Here is a 6,532-nt window from a genome sequence, read left to right on the forward strand (position 1 = left end):
ACTGCAGAGCAGGTCGCCTTGTTATGCCCCACATATTAAGGCTAATGAGTCTTAAGTGAATATTGACCCATATACTACAGCTGATTTCTCTAGCGAGACCTTCTGCCTTCTCTCATTGTTCAAGAGATCTTTTCCATTCTCTCAGTGGTTGTCACACAAGAAGCCCAGGCATGTTCTGCAGCTGTGGAAAGACAGAGTGCCACTGGCACTGGAGCACAGTGGACCTGGGGGGATACATTCAGAAAGGTCAACTGGCTACGACCATAGCACACTGTGGGGGAAATTAGGACATACCGGTTGAAGGAAAAGGAGAAACAGGAGTTGAAGAAGTAGGAGAGAAATGGGACTATATTAAGAAGGGTGACATGGTGAAATAATATGCACAAAAAGCTATGGTTAACACGTGATTTAAATGTATATCGTTTTATTTTGTATCAGCTTTCTGATACACCTTTCTGTAATGTTACAAAACTACAAACGGTGTGCGAGTGAGTCAGAGCTTCAGCACCAGGACCAGGTATGATTCAGGAGAGGGGTGGATGCGGGAGCGACAGGGCGGATGAAGAGGTTTGATCTGAGCGGTTATTGAGTCGTGTCCATGGATGATAAGGAAAACTGTCATAAAGGAATGGGAATAGCACGAAAACATAGGAGTGAGAATGAGTCTGTTCAAAGCAAGGGAACGACAGAGTCGGGATGAGAATGATTATGATACAATGATAACGTAATACGTTCTTTGGTTCTCTCTAGATCTTCAATTGGAGGGTGTTTGGTTGGTACCAAAGGCTACTAGGGTAATGGGCAACGCGGAGCGGTTGAGAATGATACTCTAGGAGGCTGGGAGCAAACATGTACAGTATATCAATACTACTTCGAGGTATTCATATTTATCAGTCATACGTTATTGATGCAGTATTCCTTTTTTATAAATGTATTTTTATCTCACTCTATCTTAGCTTTCCCAAATGATTGGGATTTGACAGAGTTGTGTGTCACCTTTGACATCATGTTACATTATCTGACTGTTCTGTTTCTGACCCCTTTCAATTCTAGATTGTTCTGTGTTTCCTATTTTTCCTCTCGTGTCTATACTGTGTGTCTCCCCCCCCCCTTCTGTCTCTCTCTCCTCCCTCTAGAAGGCATAAGGCCCTACGTAGATGGACAGTCGCAGGGCCGAACTGGTCTGGTAGCTCAGGAGGGGGTTGACTGACACCATCTCCAGGTCCAGTGTGTACTCCAGGGGTCCCGTCACGGCCCGGGCTAAAACCAACATGGCGCTGATGTTGTTTATTTGCTGAGGGAGACACAGAGATGATAGTGAGGTTAGTAAGAGTCAGTCACATTAGGCAGAAAAAGTGGGGGTTTGTTTGACTAATTTCTCCTCGTCTAAGAAGTCAAGAAACTTATCTAAGTGTTGTTACGATGCAAGGTCTCAAAACTGCAATACAATACGTTTCTAGACCTCCACTGTCGTCATAAACTCACTAGTCTATCATCATATATTCACAAAGTGGATGGGAGGGTGACTCAGGCTGGTGCTATACAAGGGTTGTTACACTATAGCTGTGCTCACTCTGATGTAGAAGTCTCCGTTGTCGTCTCCAGAGCGGATACGGAAGGTGTTGTAGGCCCCGGGGTAGACGCTGGTAGCCTGGATCTGAAAGATGTCTGAGGGGACGGAGCGTTCCGACGTGATGCTCATGTAGCGGTGGACGATAGAGAAGGGTAGGTCTCGACAGGCTGGCTTGGTCACAGGACAAACACAACGACTAGACACACAGGAGAGAAAAGTAGGTTTTAGTCCTCTGGAGAGAGACTGTATATGAGTTGTGTCGTAGTGGAAGTCACTTCCTGAAATTTGACCTCATGAACTAGATGGCTTAATGATTCACTTTTGATTCTGTTTCATTTAAACTAAAACAGAATATTTGTTCATCAATATTGTATATTTAGTGATGAATATGTCCTCTGAAATGCTCATGCCTCTAGATAAAATGTTCAAAAGAGTAGTTCATAACTCAACCAATAGAGGGGTATATTGCAATACAAAGGAGCACTGGCGAACTATCCTCAAACCAAGACGGATTACATACAACTGTATTTGAACAGTGGCCATTTCCCCAAGTAATTTTCTGAAACCTTTTCATACAGCCAAAACAAGTTGAGGGAAATAAACCACTGTCCACACCTGTTATCAATTTAACACTTGTTTCCCTCTTCTAACAGCGTTCTAATTGTACTGGAACACGTTCAACTGAAAAGGGAACAGAATTGGACAGAAATATGGAAAAAGTAATTGGAGCAATCTTAGAAATAATGTGAGCTGTGCTCCATACAGAGTGAGGCTGATGATATGGACAGAGGTTGATCATGGGGGAAAAGATGTTTGTTTGAGTGTGTGTGTGTGAGTGTGAGTGTGAGTGTGAGTGTGAGTGTGGTGTGTGGTGTGTGTGTGTGTGTGGTGTGTGTGTGTGTGTGGTGTGTGTGTGTGAGAGTGTGTGTGGGCGTGTGTTTTAATAAATGTTCACTCACTTGTCAGTTATTTGGATGTAAGGGTCCTGACAGAGGTTGGTGTCCACACACTGATAGGCACCGTGGATATTCACACAAGGTCTGTTCTTTAGTACACTGGTGCTCTCCGGTCTCACACTCATTTATATCTGGGGAGGAGAGGGATAGAGAAAAGGTTGGGGAAAGGGAAAATTCGAATACAATAGGACAGAATCGAAATGAATAGAAATAGAAGGAAGTTGTCCACTAACGAGGACAACGAAAGAACACAGGTACAATTAGCTGACGTTGAAGTGAAAGACGGGCAAAAGGAGAACAGGTGGAGAGAGTGCTTACCCTGGCAAGTCGGGTGCCCAGCAGCTGGTAGCCTTTCGGGCACTGACAGGAGAACTTCCCGGGTTCATTGACACATTGGAACTGACACAGGTAACTGGAGTAGCTGCACTCGTCTATGTCTGCAGAAACCAAGGAGGGAGAGAGAGGGGAACAGCGTTTCAGATCATAGCGCAGCTGTTTTAACCAAGAAAACAGACAGAGAGCTTTTAAATAATGCAAGAAAGAAAGAGATGGTTTTTATTTTCAGATCGTAGCACTGCGATTTTAATGGCACTATAGAGACAGACAGACAGACAGATCCGCTCACCATTGCAGGCGAAGCCGTCAGGCCCCAACTCGTAGCCCTGGTCACAGCGGCAGAGGAAGGTACCGTAGGTGTTATAACACCTCTGCTGACAGGGGCGCCCATGTCACACTCACTTCACATCTGGAAGGAGGAGGAAAGGGAGAAGTCTATCAGTATATATATGTTCTAACATCAGTCGGGATAGCGTGGGACCCTGTGTGTACTTTGGCTGGTTGTGGCTATTAGTTTTGCCATGACTGTGTGTATACAGTATGCGGTATTGCGTGTGTGTGTCTGACCCATGCTTCCAATACAGGAGCGGTTGTTGCCGGCCAGCTGGAAGCCTGGTTCACACTGACAGGAGAAGGAGCCGGGGACGTTGACACAGCGATGCTGACAGTACCTGTACCTGCACTCATCAATATCTAACAACACAGATGGAAGGAGAGCATTCAGAAACAGTTCCAGAGAGAAAGAGGAGATTGCTTTGACCAACCAGGTTGTTATGTTAAAGGAGAATTTGATCCAAGGACTTGCCTGGTTAAATAGAGGTCAAATAACATGCTACAATGACTAAGCTGAACCACAACAATGCAGTGAGACCACAAACAGTGAGTTGGGTGTGACTCAGGCCAGGGGGTAGGCTGGTTAGAGAGAGTCCTATGGAGAGTACTATACATTCTTAGAAAGAATGGTGCTATCTAGAACCTAAAAGGGTTATTCGGCTGTCCCCATAGGAGAACCCTTTGAAGAACCCTTTCTGGTTCCAGGTAGAACCATTTCCTCAGAGAGTTCTACACGGAACCCAAAAGAGTTCCTACGGGGACAGCCGAAAAACCCTTTTAGAACCCTTTTTAAGAGTATAGTGTGACTTACCAATGCACTCGGTGCCAACCTTGCGGTAACCATCAGGACACTGGCAGGTAAAGGCTCCAGGTGTGTTGATGCACTGCTGGCTGGGCTGGCAGTCGTGTTCATCTCTCTCACACTCATTCACGTCTGTGTGTGTGTGATATGGCAATGAAACACACTGTTTTAAGTAACATGGTAAGTTAATACATTTGATGCACCAACAGCTGAGAATTCCCCACATTGCTGAATCGTTATTCCTGTCTCATGCATTCCCCATCAACAACAACACCTACCACCCCGACCCCAAGGACAACAGGAAAAGCAGCTCTTTCACCACTCTCCGTCCCATAAAACTAAGAGCAGCTGTCCTCGTGAAATCTCCACATTCCAGTACCAGCTATCCACGTACACACACACGCACATTATCCCTCCCCTGTCTCACCCTCCAGCCGGTACTCACCCACACAGCTGTCTCCCTGGGGTTCGTAGCCCAGAGGACAGGGGTTGAAGGGCTCTCTGGCAGTGCTCTCCAGGTTGGTCCCAGGCTGGCTGGGGGGGTCCTGGGCTGGGATGACTGAGGCAGAGCGGGGGAGGCACAGGTAGCCCCCGTAGTGGTTGAAGCACTTCATCTCACCCTTACAGGCCTCCGGAATGGTCTCACACTCATTTATGTCTGACGGGAGAGAGGGAGAGACAGCGAGAGGCTGAAGGAAAAGGACTGAAAGACAGGAGTGGTTTCAAGTTGTAATGCTCTCACTCAGGACACGGACATGGGGACATGAGGATAAGCGAGATCCTCTACCTTTGCAGTGCTGAGTCTGGGAGTCCCATTGATACCCATCTGTGCATTCCTACAGATAATGCAGCTTTAGAAATTATCATAGGCCTGTTCATGAGGCACCATGTCCGAATGGGGTACTCTTGATATGAAGGAGTTTATTGCAAGAGGCTCGAGGCAGGAGATTTGATGAATCACATAGTTATCGATTCTCCTTTCTGGTATAGTCACTGTGTTCGCACACCATGTCTTCAGGAGCCATTCAATTCAAACAGTTACATGAAGAAGGGAAGCAGGAAGTTTCCTATACTTCTGTCATACTACTCCCTTACCTCCCTCAACTCCTATTACTCCCAGATGTCTATTACCAATCTGGAGGAGGATGCTTGCTTCCTACATTTATCGAATCAAGATCCAGCGCTTCTCATGGTGCGCAGTGCGGTCGCATAGTCAAAGACCAAGGGATCCAGAGTGGCAAACGGCAAACTGATTTGGTCAAATCGAAAGCAGAGAGAGGTGGCCAGAAGGAATTAGCCAACTGGTACGTGCAACAGAGAACATCCAAACCATAAGTTGTGGTCCAGAGTCCTATTTGAGACCCGAGAGTCTGGTAAGGGATCAGGGAAGTGAGAGGGGGAGGGGAGAACGCAAACCAAGGTGTAAGATATATGGATGTAGGGAGAGAGGACAGGTTGAGTAGAGTAGGTAGGTGGTGGAGGAAGAGAAGTCTGGTTTGCGGGCCGAAGAAGTTTTATGATACACGCCATATTTTCTATTTTCAAACACTTACGTTAGGTGTCACTTTCTGTAGGTGGCTGGTGAAATAGCACTGCGGAGGATCACAGAACACAAACAGGATGGACACACACACGCCCGCATGCTCCACGTACTGACTGGCAGATAGACAGATCACACGCGTTAACACGCCACAACACACATGGCACAGCCGGCGGCTCACACACGGTAACGGCCGCCTCAGGTCAGGATTGAAAGAAGCTTCCGACTTGTTGTGGTGCTCGAGCAGCTCAGTGGTATACTGTAGAGAGGGAAAGGGGAGAGAAAGGAGACATAAAGAGAGAAGGGATGAGAGAGAAGGGAGAAGAGGGAGAGAGAGAAAGGGGAGAGAGAGAGGAGAAAGGGAGAAGGAAGAGGGAGAGAGAGAAAGGGAGAAAGAGAAAGAGAGAAAGAGAGAGAGAAAGAGAGAAAGAGAGAAGAGCCGAGAGATGAGAGAGAGAGAGAGAGGGGGGATAGTTGGATAGTTGATACTCCTGGAGACTCATTAACCTGGGTTTGAGAACACTTCAGAAAGAGAGAGGAAGTGATAGACTATCAACAACCTGAGTGTAAATCATCCACCTCGTAAACTTCTCATAACACTGAGCTGTGTGTTGACATCTTTTCTAAAGCCAGGCCTCAGACACAGAGCGAAGTCAAGTCAAACAAGTGACATGTGACATTATTTGCTAATCGAACATCTTTCCCCCTGAATCCCCACCAGTATTATGGAGAGGAAGTACGTCTCCCCCTGCTGGTGAAAGATAAATATAAGGATGTACTCCATCCATCAGCTAAAATAAGAAAAAGTCAACAGCAAGGAAATGCTTTAATTATAGCTCCCACACAGCCATCTATTTCCCCAGACAGCCCCATGTAACTGGGACAGGAATACCACACACACACACACACACACATCACACACCCACACCACCACCAACAACCAAACACAAACCCACAGTACACCATACACACCAAGCCCGTGGTATTAATTG

The 6,532-nt window shown here is 46.5% G+C and overlaps 1 pseudogene; it reads right to left on the reverse strand.

The window, feature by feature from the left end:
• Positions 1 to 396: 396 nt before the first annotated feature.
• LOC111965491 (EGF-containing fibulin-like extracellular matrix protein 2) overlaps positions 397 to 6,532 on the reverse strand; it is a 10,086-nt pseudogene continuing 3,950 nt past the window's right edge.

The sequence above is a fragment of the Salvelinus sp. IW2-2015 genome, linkage group LG6.2 (genome assembly GCF_002910315.2).
Source record: "Salvelinus sp. IW2-2015 linkage group LG6.2, ASM291031v2, whole genome shotgun sequence".
Taxonomy (NCBI): domain Eukaryota; kingdom Metazoa; phylum Chordata; class Actinopteri; order Salmoniformes; family Salmonidae; genus Salvelinus; species Salvelinus sp. IW2-2015.